We start from the raw sequence: 14,634 nt of genomic DNA, 5'->3' as shown, positions 1-14,634 counted from the left end.
TTTAAACTTATGCAGAAAGTTGCTTTACACTGGATTGCAAAGACACATCAGCTCTTCTCACCTGATGCTCCTGATGATAAGACACTGATAACATCCTTACTCATGCCACTGCATTCACACAAGTAATGTGAGATGAAATTTTGCTTTGTATTTGGTTTGAGTGCTGCTCCAAAGTGATAGACTCAATAACAAAACATGATGTAACACCCTAGTATTGGCGCAAATCATAGCTTATGCATTTTTTACATGTTCTTATCACAATGTACTCATACATTTTGAATTTCACAAGTCAAAAGCTTTAAATGCCAGCAAAAAAACCCATCTGAATCGTGGAAAAAACCTGTGAAATTAGTGTGACTAACAGCAGCAAGAGGATAGCAGCAAGAATGTGTTCTGCAACAGAAGCATTATTTGCCTTAGGAAAGAAGTCTGGAATAATTTGAATCTCATCATCACTTTGTGCACACTGGGAGATCGCCTTTCAACAACCAAAACTCTGGGGAAAACAGCAAGACATTTGCAATCAACAGAATTATACACAGAAACGAAACGAGACACAAGACAGAGAGAAATGTCAGAGAAGCTGTTTTTTGGATCACATGCACCCATATAAAGACCCCCCAAGGAAACCCCTACAATTCATTAGGGCACTATAAGAGTGTACTGTCCGGGCATCTGCATATTTCCAACAAGTGTTGACATGGTCTGGATTTATCATTGTCTCCACGTGAGAGGTAATGGCCTGGTCTGGCATAGCTAAGCTTCCTAAGCATACCTCAAGACAAGACATCAGACTGCAAACAAAAAAGACAAAGCTAAAACACAGATTCTGGCAGAAATATGTATATTTAGTGAAAATGTTTGCAGCCTGGGTATGGTTTCAGCATGAAGAACTAATGATAAAGGAACCAACCAATATAGTGGACTGTACATTCCCCTATTATTTCATATTCTTATATTATATTCAAAATTAACGAAATTGTTATCCTGTGGCAATGTCTAAAAGACTTTTTTAAAAGGTCTTGAGTTTTGTCACTCATGTAGAAGCCTGGAATTGAAAGATAAACGAGTAAGAGCAAATCTATTAGTCTAGAATGTCTCAGACGCACCTGCAGAGGTATGAAAATCAAGAATGAATTAGCAATCAGAGCAAGGAAATGTGTAACATACCATTAAGGCCTCGGTCACACTAGCCTAGAGACTTGTCTGTGACTACTTGACTACCACGCAAAGAATACGCAGGCTGCGTGTGGCTGCTGAAGATTGCTGGCAGTTGGTGTGAACTCCATTGCTAAAAATCCATTCATGCAGGAATAGAGACCAGTCAGTGGTCACTAGCAGTGAGTAGTGAAAACTGTGTATTCAGGGATTGGTTGGCAAGTGGTTGCTCGATGTTGTCAGCAGTCACTGCTAAGGAAAATGTGCATTCCCTAACTGGTTTGCGAGTCGTCTGTTGTCGCTACGTGTAACTGGTCGCAGAAAAGTATACGATGCTGCCCCAAGAACCTCCTTGCGATACCTTTGGTCACCTGTTGATGTAGTCACCAGTGGTTTGCACCGACTTATCCATGAACAATACTCACCAAGCTGTAGTGAAACTGTGAAAAATGCAACACAAACTGGAAACACGAAACATTCATTTGAATTCATTTAAAATTAAAAGCTGTGGTTTATGAAAAGTCAAACTTTTACTTTGAAAGCAAACATCCTCTGTTTCCTGTTTGAGTCACATTTTTCAAGTGTCACAACATCTCAAAGAGTAAATAATGAGTGGCTACAGACAAGTCTTCTGTAGTTTGTGTCCACCATGCAAACTATGAGCAACTGCAGCAATCTGCTAGTGAACTAGTGAACAAAGCAATCACAAGAAGAATTTTTGTGCAGCATCTGCTTTCTCCTTGTGACCAGTTTCACCCGTCTGCAACCAGTCTGGGAATAAAGATTTCTCCCTCACAACCAGAGGTTGCCAGGTGGTATTGCTGTTCAGTCTCTAGACCAAAAGAAACCAAAAAATATTGCGTCAAACCTACATCATTGTGGCAGCTCGGTAACCCCAGCAAGAGGCAACGCCAATTAGAAACTGGTTTTAATAAAAGGAAATGGGGGGAAGGTGCTTTCTGCCAGGTTAAATTAACCATGCACTTCTAGATTTGTGTGGTTTCTATGCTACTTTATACTTATATTTCTGGTGTGTCAGATAATGCAGTTCTTGTCAAAACTGCTAATGTGTGTCAGTTACCCACAAAGTGTTCTTTAGCAGTACTGCGTGACGCACTGGGTTATGGCATTAGGAATAAGAGCTGGCTCTTTCACTCGTTCACTTCTCTTTCAAACCAGTTGTCTTCTCCTGACTCTATGAGCCAACTGTAAGGTGCTGGACTAAATATGCGTGATTAGTTTAGCTGATTTTTTGCTTGAATCTTCTGCAGCACCTAATAACACCACTGATGAGTGTTAGCATTGTTGGCGACCGTGGCTCAGGGGGTTGGGAAGCGTATCTGTAACTGGAAGGTCGCCGGTTCGATCCCTGGGCTCTCTGTCCTGGTCGTTGTGTCCTTGGGCAAGACACTTTACCCTACCGCCTACTGGTGTTGGCCAGAGGGGCCGATGGCGCGAAATGGCAGCCTCGCTTCTGTCAGTCTGCCCCAGGGCAGCTGTGGCTACAACCATAGCTTGCTTCCACCAGTGTGTGAATGTGAGAGTGAATGAATAGTGGCATTGTAAAGCGCTTTGGGTGCCTTGTAAAGCGCTATATAAATCCAATCTATTATTATTAAAACCAACAATGCTTAAAAGAAAAGTCCACAATGCTAGGGGTATCTGCAATAATTCACTGTAACACCGTCCCTATATGTAAGTGGCCCTTTGCAAATTCCAGACTGTAACATCGAAAAGTTCAGAAAAACAAGGCTTCAGTACAAGCGAAAGCCCTCCTCAAATTTTTCTTTGCAATTTAACCGTGAACAAGCCCCTAACACTGGAGTCTGCTCATTGTCTCTCTTCTTCCAGCATAAGGTTTGAATCAGCGGGCTGTCATATGGCAGGGACGCAGCATTCAGGACACGTTGTCTCACTATATTGATCTGGCAGACATGTCTGCATCCTCTCGTCTTCCTCCTCCGCCTCCTTGTTATCCCTGCCTCTTCCTTCCAGACAATGACAGATACAGAATATCCAGTTACAGTGATTGGAGTAGAACAAATTAATCCTGTATGACAGGACACAATGAGACCATGTTGCTAAATTAAATACTAATACAATATAAAGGCAGCACTGTGATTCATCAATTGTGGCTTTTAAATCTTAAAAGAAATACTCAGACTGATGACATGTTGATTGCAAATTTGAAGAATGGGCATAGTGGGTGAACACATATTGGAATAGAAAAAAGGTAACTTCATATTTAGTAATTCAAAGGAAATAATGTACATCTGGGAGTAAACAGGTGACCCTGCATGTTTCTGCTGACCCTCATTCAAAACCTCAACCAGATCAAAGACGGCACACGGTTGCTACAAAGTGACGTGCCCTCGTACTGAGCTTATTTTCTCAGTATTATGTTCTTTACCTTCATCTGTCCATGTGCTTTCATCTCTTCCTACCTCCTCCTTCCAAAAGCAGGCCCTTCAACTTTTCTCCTTCCCCAGTTTTACTCTGTCCAACTTCAGTCTTCCAAATAGATGTGTTTCCATCTCTCTTTCCTAACTCGTGCTGATGTTTCCCATATCCCTATCACACTTTCACCACATGTCAGGAAGACTAGGGTTTGTGTGGTTTCTGCCCAGTTTTGGGAGCAATCCAGCTGAGGCTCATTGGGCTGGTTGTCGGTTCGGCCGGGGCCCACTGTTAGGAAATGACCACTCCTCTGGTTCAAATTAGCAATGAGGCAACGTCTTTTTTTTTCTTTTTCTTTCTTTTTTTTGGGTGCTTTTTTTTTTAACTAAGGGCCTGCAGATGAAATAGATGGAAAAGTGTAGAGAGAGAGTGCACAGCCATCTGTAAACCACATGAAGGTGAGTGGTAATTGATTCAATGCCCTCCCTAATTAAGTATTATGTTGGTTGGCCAAAGAACATCTTCCCAGAAGTGGTTGTACTTCTGTAGCGTTCACTGTCCAAACAGTCACAGACTTGCATGGTTAATGTCTGGTTAGGCATGTTTTATTTCCGTTCGCTTATTCTGTAATATATCACCTGCAAAATATCCAGATTTTAATCAGATCATGTAAATCTTTGACCTTCCTCAGTTTTTAATAAAATACTTCATGTCTGCGTTGCTTTACAGCCAACAGCAGTTCCATATTGTAAATGTATGCAAAGTGGAAAGGCAGGCGATAAGGCTGTCGTGCAGTCAGTCTGGTGTTTATCTTGGTTTTCACTGCGGAGCATCGCAAATGTTTTCCATGAAATGCAACTCCACATGTATCCTTCCTAAATTGTTTTCTATAGGCAGAACCTTTCCTGTGAGCATGAAACACAATAATTCTCCCACAACAGCTTCTTTAGGGACTTAGAAGCGCTGCCAAACAGCATCGCCTTTGCTGTCTGACTCCAGAAAGCATTACATATATTTTTGGGATAAACACAAAAGAACTGCAGTTAGGACCATGCACACACACACACACACACACACACACACACACACACAAGAACAGTAGAGCAAAGCTTGCACTGCATGCACCTCAGACAAGCTGGAATGAGCACAAAGCTTTTTTTTTTCCATTTTGTCGTTTCACTACTTTGCTGCTGATTACAGGAAATGATCAAGACAAAAGCCTTGAAGGACTGGTTGTGTTGTATGCTGCCTAAAGCCTTTGAGCATTTGCATTATGAAACACATGTTGCTCAATGGCCTCAAAGTCTTTACAGAAAGGATTAGGTCTCTAAGCCAAAGCCATTTAAACATAAAGTCTGAGAGAAAAAGCACCCTGCACTGAACAATCAGGGAATAATGTAAGAGCTTAGTTTTTCTTCCTTTTCTTCTATTTTTTTCGCTTCATATGGGAATGGAGCCATGGTAAATATAAATAAGTGTACACAAAGACAGTATGAACCATCAGAGGTGTAATTTGTGCTACTGAGATGCCAATATAGTATGGTATAAGAGCATTTTCAAAAGACACAGCTCAAAAGCGAGGGGGTGGTCCGCTGCAGGGATAAGTTGTTTTAAACCCACTTCCTCGAGAAACACTGCAAGCCAAGTTAAATTTCAGGTGTTTATCTGGGCAGAAACTGGCAAACCCTGCTAGTTTTTTTAAGGTTGGATAAAAGATGGGTTACATATGTTTGTGGCCATGTGGTGAGTACCTGCGGTCACCTGCAAGTGAAAGGACATAAGGAACACTGACAGTCTAATGTGTTTTCATTTTATATCATGCTGAGCAGCAGATCATCATTGCAATATAGTTACTTAAGTTAATAAATCTCCCCCATCTTATGAGCATAAAACATATAATATTTTGAAAGCGTTTAAGACCAACAAGTGCTGCAGATGAAATGATTGGCTTTAGAGGTACTGACGAACTTAATGCTAAAATCTGGATACACAAAAGTTCCAGAGAAATCTTGGTTTATTTTAAAACAAGTACCTCATTATGGTTAGGTAAACATTGTGGTTTGGAATAAAATTACTATAAAGTGTAGTAATAATATAGATTAGAAATCTGGTATGGATACAAGAAGGAGCCATTGTTATTTAGAAATAGGGAAAGAAGTTTTCCCTTGTGAACCCAATGTACGATTGGCCCATGTGATATAGGTATCACAACCACTGCCATCTAGACACTGACTTAAAGTTCTTCAGATTTCTTTCTTTGTATGAACAGAGTAATAAAGCAGCAATATTTCAGCTTTAGCTCTTGAGTCCTAACAGACAGGTGAGAAATGAAATGAAAAACCAACATAAATGTCTTAGTGAGGTGTTTTGTCACCAGAGACTCCAATATGTTTCCAATATGCCCTGATTTTAATTTTCCAAGGTTGTTGAGATCTTCTGGAGAGACAAAGCACCATTCCTCTAAGAAGTATTGACGTTTTTGTGAAGACTGAGAACACTTTCAAACACGAGTTCAATTGAGTTTAAAACTGGTCCATGTGAAAGTCCATGGTTTTTATACTCATCACACCACTCAGTGACATCTCAAACCATATGGACTGGGGCATTGTCATCCTGGAGGATCCCGTTCACATGAGGATAAAAATCTGATAACAACTTTATACCGGCTTGCGGCAACCCTTCCCTCATAGTGGACAACTGCAGCTTAATCATGCCAGCAGTGACTCTCAGTAGCACAAAGGTGACTTTTTTGATATTGCATTCTTGTCTGCATTTGCTCACATACAGCTTTGCAGACTGTCATCTACATATTGTAGCTGTTTAATGGCACCAGGGGGCAGTGTCACAAACAACCAGTCTGTGAAGTACTCTTTCTTGTGCTGTTGTTGGTCCTTAGCGTGCTGCAGAAAAGTAAGCAAAGCTAATGTAGCAATACAAAGAGCTAAAATAAACTGAGAGTTAAGAACAATGAAACATGTTTCTTGCAGCCACAGCTTGTGCTTTTGTGTATTTTTTTTTTTTTATTCTTTTAAACATTTTTTCACACTTCTCCCAGTGAACTCCATGTTCATGCACAGGTAGGCTCTTTATATACAAAAACCTACACGAAGAGTGACAAACATATAATTTTGAGTTCTTCCTTTTCTTCCTTATTACCTGTAAGTTCTATGTATGTTGGTCCTGATAGTTTAAATGCACTGCAACTTAAGAAAACACTAGCAAGTGCAAGTATGGAAATATATTGGAACTTGAATGGAACACAATGAAAGTACAGAAAAGCAAAATCTCAGAAAACATAATGGACGTGTTTATGCGGAGACATTACTGTGACCGACCAGTTCTGGAAGTGACAGAAACCAAAACGTGAAGGGTCGCTCTGAGACAAAAGACATGGAGGATTCTTCGTGTTGTGAGGGAGGAAAAGATGCAGGTAATGTGTGTTTTAATCACATGACTCGTATAATACTGCACATACATGTTTGCTGCTAGCCATTTACTGTTAGCTTGTCACTTCCGCTGCTGTTCCGTCACGTTATTGCCTTCCCAAAAATACTTCTGTTGTGTTTTGTGAGGGGTTTTGGTGAGCTTTTTTTCCTGTTGTTGCACCATTTTTCTTAAGTTGCGGTGTGTTTGAGGCCACTATACCTGTGACCACTAGATGGCGTAGGTCAAATAGATGACACTTTTGTTGCTCCAGGGGTGTGGTTAATACACATTTCTGTGGTATAAAGAAATTAGAAGCTCCAAATTTAGCAGTGTGGTTGTTTGTTGATAGCAGACGTTGTTGTTGTCTACAAGTGGTCACTGGGAAAACTCTACTCTGTGTTAGCATGTGATACATGTGTCACTTAGTAAGCATCCCCCTTTCTACACCAGAGAATCTGGCTTTCTGAAATACTTTTTATTATCCGGCTCCAAGGGGATCATAACACCACAATAACCCTAGTCTCTTTTCTCCTTTTTTTTTTTACAAACACCTACGCACAAATCTAAATCAAGCACAGACTGAACAAAAACAAAGTCTGGAGCTTTTCAAATAGTCTCAGAAGAGCTGTTTCCAAACGGGATGGAGATATATCCATCCCGCATCTGAAGTGAAATAATAAAAAATAAACTGCTGGCCTGGGAAGTACGTCTGCAACAAGATGAAAAGAGGGATAATGTAAGTTTTATACTGAGGAGCTGACCCCTGTTAAGAGTTGGCCAAAAGTCCTGCTTTTGGAAGCCCCAAACAAAACCCTCGCCAGACGTTAAGTGGGGGCAAGAGGGGGGCAATGAATGAGAGGTAAGACAAATAGACTTGCCCACATGCACTCCGCGCACATGTTCATTTGCACTAACTATCTGAACGTACAAACACGTGGGCTACGCGGCCGCCCACACATCAAACAGTCTTCTTTTGGCTTCTCTCGGTGTTATGAGACTTTTGAGCAGTGACATCGCTCCACACCTCCCCTGGAGATGCTGGGAATCTTTTACATCCTTGCATCCAGAGTTAAAACCAAGGAAAACTCAGCCTCATCAGCAGAACAGCAGATGTCACATCTCATTAACTAGAAACATCTCTGTTGCTGGATGAGCACCAACGCTCTCATTCCTGTTTGTTCCTGTTGGGTTCCCTTTGGAAACACAAGCTGTCATCCCACAACACTCAGAGGCAGGCGGGAAAAACATAGATGTGACTCCGGGAAGCTGTTGCTCAATACGTATTCCGTCCGCGGCTTGTTTCCTCACTGCGCTTTGTTCAGGCCTCACTGACTAAAAGCAATGTTTGGCATTGGGGAAGAGCACTGCTTTACCACAGGGGTTTTAGTTTGAGCCCAGTAAAGAGTTGGGGTTCAGTCCAAAAGGATTTGTAGACTAAACCAGTAAAATAAGATGGAAAGAAATGGGGAAAACGGAGAGATGCTAAAACAACTGGATAAAAGTCAAGGAGAAAGGGGGCTGTTGGGGGGTGGGGTAGTAATGCCACCGCCAGTTTCCTCCTGCTGCTGTATGACTGATAAGTTTCTTCTGATAGCCGAAAAGGGTATGTTGTCAAGCTACTTTGAGCTTGCACGCTTTCTTTTTTTAAAAGATTGAACCACTGCTGACAGAGTCAATGGGAGGCGGAGGGAAAATAACACATTTGCCAAGCCTCCCCACTGCTTGCTCTCCCCCCGTCTCTCTTTCTCCATCCCCTTGTTGCTGCCAGCACAGTGGAAAAACTTCCTCTGGTCCAGACACAGTTATGAGGGAATAGGAGTGGGAGATCGGTAAACACAGATAAAGGGAAACAGGTAAATGAATCAGAGAATAATTCAAATAGAAAACTAAATAAGCAAAGCTGTCAAAATTCTAATCCACATGAAACAGAGCTCAAATGAGAGAAAACGGCATTTTTTCCCCCTCTCCTCGTCTTTCTGTCCTCTAGCTCTGAGCTGAGAGCCAAAACAATGTCCTTCAAAACAAGGGCCTGATTAATAACATGCTGTTCCATCCACTCTGGAGGGCCGTATGTTTGCGCAGATTCACTATCTGCCATTCAGCTAACTGACTTCCACATATATCAGCTCGCATGTGCGGGCCAAGATGGCTACTGTTGATGTTCAAATAAGCTTAGACAGTATAAACACACGAGGTCAAAGGAAGCAAAAGGAGGCAGGATGCAAATCTCCATGCGTCGGCACGGGGAAACAAGTTCATGCCTTTCACTGTGTCTTTTTCTAATTCCCCTATTAGCTGAAAAACAAATCCAGCCAATTAATCTTTAATGTTATGGGCCAGGCTCTGATCAAGAACAGGACCTGTATAGTGTTTCCCCCATCCTTCACTGGAATTCTTCATTCAGTATATCAGCAGCACCAGTTAGCATTCCACATAATGGGTGCTGCACAGTATTTGTGTCTGTTTGTGTACCACAGAGTCATGTTAGGAAAATCATGGAGGAAAGTTCTTAAGGCTGACCTAACAGCTGGCATACTGAACAAAAGAACTTTAAACCAGGCTCACAAGGGGGCAGGGAAATCTTTAACCTTTACGAGACGACAAAATAACAGAAGGGGAGCAAGGAAGCAGAAAACCTAACAAATACACACATCTGGTAGAAAAGCATAATATGGCGTAGGTGAACCCAAACAACACAGTAACAAGGGCAGAAACAGGAAGATAGGAGGAGAGTAGAGGTGGGCAGATGGATCCAAATATCTAAGTATTGATATCAGAGTCGATAGTAGCCTAATATCCTCTGAGATCAGTATGCCGCCTGCTGATTTGTGTTAAATAATTTATTTTTCTTTTGGAAATGAAAAAAATATATCTCAAACTATGAAAAATGTCTGAACCTTTTTGTGTTGACTGTCACGTCTGTTTTATTTATAGCCTATAGCACGTTTAAACAACAGAAGCTGACGCGAAGTGCTTTAGAGACCTTACATTCCAGGTCTCTTGATGATTATCTCTTAAGTTATTACACATTGCTCTACCCTGCATCAGCTGCCTATATAAGATAAAAGTATCGGCATCGGTATTGGTATCTGCAGTACCAGAATTTGCAGTATTCCACACCACTAGAGCAAACTAAAATCGTAGAAGAAGTTTCAAAATAAAATAGGAAGTACTTGTAAAAAACAAACAAACAAACAAAAAAGCTAGGAACACAGAAGGAACAGATATGAAAGAAGAAAAATCCCCAGTAACATAAGAACAAAGTAAAAATAAGGATTATATAATAAAACCACAGACAAACAAAAAGACCACGACTCAAAAGGCTCAGGGAGAACTTGTATGTGTGTCCATTCATGTGATTTTGTGTATGTGTGTGTGTGTAGGAATAAGGTGGGCGTTTACGTTTGCTGGAAAATGAGTGGCATTCTCCTTCATTTCCTGCTAGCACTGAAAGTAATAGAGCCACAAGTGCTTGCCCGCTCTCAAACACAAACACACATGCAAAAGCTTACACAGCCACGGCTACAAAGGGACTGCGAGGAAGCACAATCTAGCACATGAAACTGATACAGTCTGCTAAAAGTGGTTTGGCATCATTTAACAGCACAAGAGGGGAGGCTGAAAACTGAGTACAGTTGGTAAGTGATGTGATGGACTGCGGATATCCCCTCCTCTAAGTCAGCGAAAATGAAAATGAATCATGATCAGCTGTACTGTAACAGTGAATTAGGACACCTCTTTGAATGTTATCAGAGTTGTGAGGCAATTTATAAAAAGAATAATATTTTTAAGATTACTTAAACATGTTTCAATAAAGATTCATTTGAAAATTAGCAGAGAGAACAATAGGTATGCTTTTAACTACACAGTGCCAGGTGTCTTTGAAACTGCCTGCTATTCTGCCCCCTTGAGGTCACACTCTTTGGACTGTTTTACAAGAGGGTGACACAGTTCATCAGCACAGCAACATTTCTATTTTTATTATCCTTCTGTTTTGCTCTTCGATCACACAAATACAGGACATTAGCAAAACAGATGGGTATTTGTAACGAGGGAGACATCCGAGTACAGGTTTTCTGCTGGCTGTCTCTGGTCTGTGCCGCTGTAATGGCTATGAAAGCTCGCCCAAGAGTTTACAGATCCACAAAGATGTCCTTTATCCTTTTACTGCAACATTTAAGGAAGAAAATAAATAAATTCCCTTTAAACTACTGAGGGGGAAAAAATTCAAGAGCTGGTGTTGAGTTTGGAGTGTAAAAACGTCACACTCTATAAACTGAATGCAGTGGGGGATGAGAAGCTCAGCAGTATATGAGCAGGCAGTCTGGCAGCAGCGCTGACAGTCGAGTATGTTCATCTGTTGGAAACGTGTGTGTGTGTGTGTGAGGTGTAAATCCACATGGAGGTGTTTGCTTTACACGGGGCATAAAGTGTGCCGTGTGTGCCGCTGTGTATCCAGCGTGACTGTTGCTTGTGTATGCTTGGTCACACTTTTGGCACTCTGTATCAAAGGCCTGCATGGGCAGCTGGTTGGAGTCTGGTAACTGTGGTTATATAATGCACTACACACAAAACACACACTTGAGCTGCTTGTAACCACAAGTCAGCCACTAACTGACCAGTCGCCGCCCACTGGAGGGTGCAAATCGGTGAAAGCCATTTAGCCCAGGTTTTGTCAAGCGCTGAACACAAAACAGACCGTTAATTCTTGAAGAAGTTGAGAGGAATGTAAATCTTTTAATCGATCAATTCTTTAATCGAAACAAAGCCATGCACGTGTGGAAAGCTGACTGGAAGCTGGCTCACTGCTGCACACCAGCAGCTCTGCACACTCCTGTTGTTGCTCACCAACAAAGAAGAGCGCTCACACTCCAGTGTGTGTCCCATACGACTGTTTACACACTCTAGTGGAGATCCAGTCACATTAGGGCAAGCATGTGTGCACACATACCAGCACACACACTCACACATACACACAGGTACACGTTTAGTAGACTTTTCTTGCCGTAGGCCAGCAAAGTAGAGGGATGCTGCCAAATGTTTTTGGATTTCAGATTTCCTGACCGCTGTCTTTTCCAGACTCCCCCCCTCCACTTTTTTGTCTCTTACTCTCTCTCTACACCTCTCTTACTCTGTATATTTTTCTACCTCCCCTCCTTCCTTTGCAAAGAAACTCTACTGCTGCCACCACAAGCCACTGCCGCCGCCGCTGCTGCTGCTGGTGCACTAAAACACATGTGATCAAAAATGTATCTCCTCAACAGAGCTTGCATTTTTTCTCTATCTATCCCTGCTAGTTTGTCGTGCAGTACACCCAAGGGCTCGGAGTCACAACTGTCTGTCCTCTCTCTGTTTGCGATGGAAGGATGCCGTTACAAAGGAATGCAGTGTCGCCTGCCAGAGGTATCACAGTGGATGGACAGAGCAGAGAAGAGAAGAGCATGTGTGCGTTTTGTGTGCGTTTGCAATCTTCCTTTGCACTTGCACATACCAATCATTATATGATTAAGAGCAGCTATTGCATTACACAGAAAACACAGATCCATCCAGATGGAGGACACCCTTGTTACATCTGTAACCTTGAACATATCCTGCTGCACAGCCGAGCCCCCGATACACACTTGCAATGCACACCACGCCCCCTTCAACATCATCAACTAAAGTCCCAGATGTATGGGCATGGATGCATCAACAGTGTCTTAGCCCAGATCTCAAACTCGCATACACAAAGCAACAGTCCAGATCATCGATCTCACGGGACACTCAAAGATCAACAGACGGTGCGCAGCTACAAATTTTATATAAAAATCAGCGTCCACACAGTGTGAGTGGAACACTTGAGTGTGCTTTTGGTGTGCTCAGTTCTTTTTAGTCTGCAAGTTGTTACGCTGTGCGCTGGCTTAGGACTGAGGAGAATTATGCAAGTCCCATGACTAACAAATGGAATCTGTTTTTCCTCCTTTCCCGCTCTCTCTCTTAATTGCTTTTAGCCACCTCAGGCACAAAAAAGAAAAGAGATGACAGGCCACGAGGATGCTAATGGATTCAGAGGAAACCTGCTTACCTTTCTTTCCTCAGAGACTCGGTGGAGGAGAGCAGGGGTGGGGGGGAGGATCGCTGGGCAAGGGCAGCGTTAGGTGTTTGCGTCAGGTGGTTCAGGGTCTCTTCTACCTCCCTCCTTCAGCCACTCGTGTCTCCCATGGGATGTGATGGCATCAGGTTTTCAGCGAACAAGTAGGGTCCTCCTGGGCAAAGATCTGGCACTCGGAATTGGTCCAGCGCTGCTCGCAGGTGCAAGAATAACAAGCAAACAATAAAAAGGAAAAGAAAAAAAAAAAAACCAAAATGCAAAAGTTAAAAACTGAAAATCTTCAACTGCAGGTTGAGATAACTGTCTGCAAAACTTTTAATTTTCTGCTTCCAGCAAAAACAAAAACAAACAAAAAGGAAGGAAGGGAGAAAGAAAAAAAGTTCTATCCATGTACTTTTTGGGGGGGCAGAGGTGGTAAAAGTGACAGAGGTGATGAAAGGGTGAGAATGGGGAAACGTCCTCTCTGTGTCGTCTTCGAGCTGTCCAGACGCAGGTCTGAGGAACACCTTCCCAATCTGTGCGCTCTTGCTCTCCAGGGTGGAAAGTAGGAGGGAAGGAGCAAGGGAGCAGGACACAGAGGGAGAGAGAGTGAGTAGCAGTGAAGTGGAACTCAGTCAGTTAGTCACTCAGGTCAGTCAGGCAGGCAGGCAGCGAGGCAGTGTATCTGGGTCCAAGCAGGTTGTGCTCCCACTCCAAGGACTTATAACCCGAGGTGGGGCGGGGGGGGGGGCTGTGCACCTCGCTGCTCCAATCTCTCTGGCTTACTACGCGATCCCTCTCCCACCAGCTTATTTTGGGAAAGACGGACAGGATTGTTCATTGGGTTAGCCCCCTTGATACAAAAAGCAAGTGTCTGTGGCTGGCTGCAGTGAAGAAGGAGGGGAGTGAGCAGGATGGGGTGGGGTAGCAGCCGCGCAGAGAGGGGTGGGGTAGGATGAAGAGGAGGGAAGGGGAACAAAAAAACACGAGAAGAGGGGAATTCGAAGGCGTCTCATGTTCTGTTTCTCACTGTTCTCCTCGCCTTCCCAAACTCACCTCCAGGAAATCACGCTGCCTTTTTAGCCTCTTTACTGTTTTGAAACATGATCACAAATCAGTCTTTCAAATGAGATCCAGCTTATGCTTTATTTCTTTTGCAGCTTTATTGATAAAGTCTGTGGATGACATGACAGTGGACAACGGTAAGGCTCAAAGCGGCATTGCACCATCACCTAAAACCTGCTGTAGGTCGTGTGCAGTTGTCACATGGTGCCACTTTCTTCATTTTGATCACCATAGTGCGGTTAATCACATCTTTTTACATTTCTTTAGTCCGCCTCATCTATTCATGGCACGTATTACAAGTATCAACTATTCCTCATCTTTGAAGCGTGCCAGGCGATTGCCGGGAAAATAAGCAAATTCTCATGAAAACTGGTAATGTTTTGGATGTTTGCTAACAACCTGGATGAGCCACAGCCATCCCTTATCATTTAGTACAGGTTACTTCCCACACAGCAGCAACTTAGTAGGATCAAAACAGACTTAGCATTCAGTGTTTAACTGGCAGCGTGCTAGCTGGC

General features: G+C 42.7%; 1 protein-coding gene across 1 annotated transcript in view; it reads right to left on the bottom strand.

Moving 5' to 3' along the window:
• The window catches only part of col8a2 (collagen, type VIII, alpha 2), a 59,328-nt gene extending 46,021 nt beyond the window's left edge, over nucleotides 1–13,307 (bottom strand). The window contains exon 1 of the mRNA XM_085345989.1: nucleotides 13,046–13,307. The gene's annotated coding sequence lies outside the window, so the exon portion shown is untranslated. The remainder of the gene's footprint in view (nucleotides 1–13,045) is intronic.
• Between the last annotated feature and the right edge of the window lie 1,327 nt (nucleotides 13,308–14,634).

The sequence above is a fragment of the Diplotaxodon limnothrissa genome, linkage group LG22 (assembly GCF_057381915.1).
Source record: "Diplotaxodon limnothrissa isolate DT_005_m linkage group LG22, D_limnothrissa_male_GT1.1, whole genome shotgun sequence".
NCBI classification, from domain to species: domain Eukaryota; kingdom Metazoa; phylum Chordata; class Actinopteri; order Cichliformes; family Cichlidae; genus Diplotaxodon; species Diplotaxodon limnothrissa.
The sequence above is the reverse complement of the archived record's forward strand: the minus strand, read 5'-3'. Positions and strand labels throughout refer to the sequence as shown.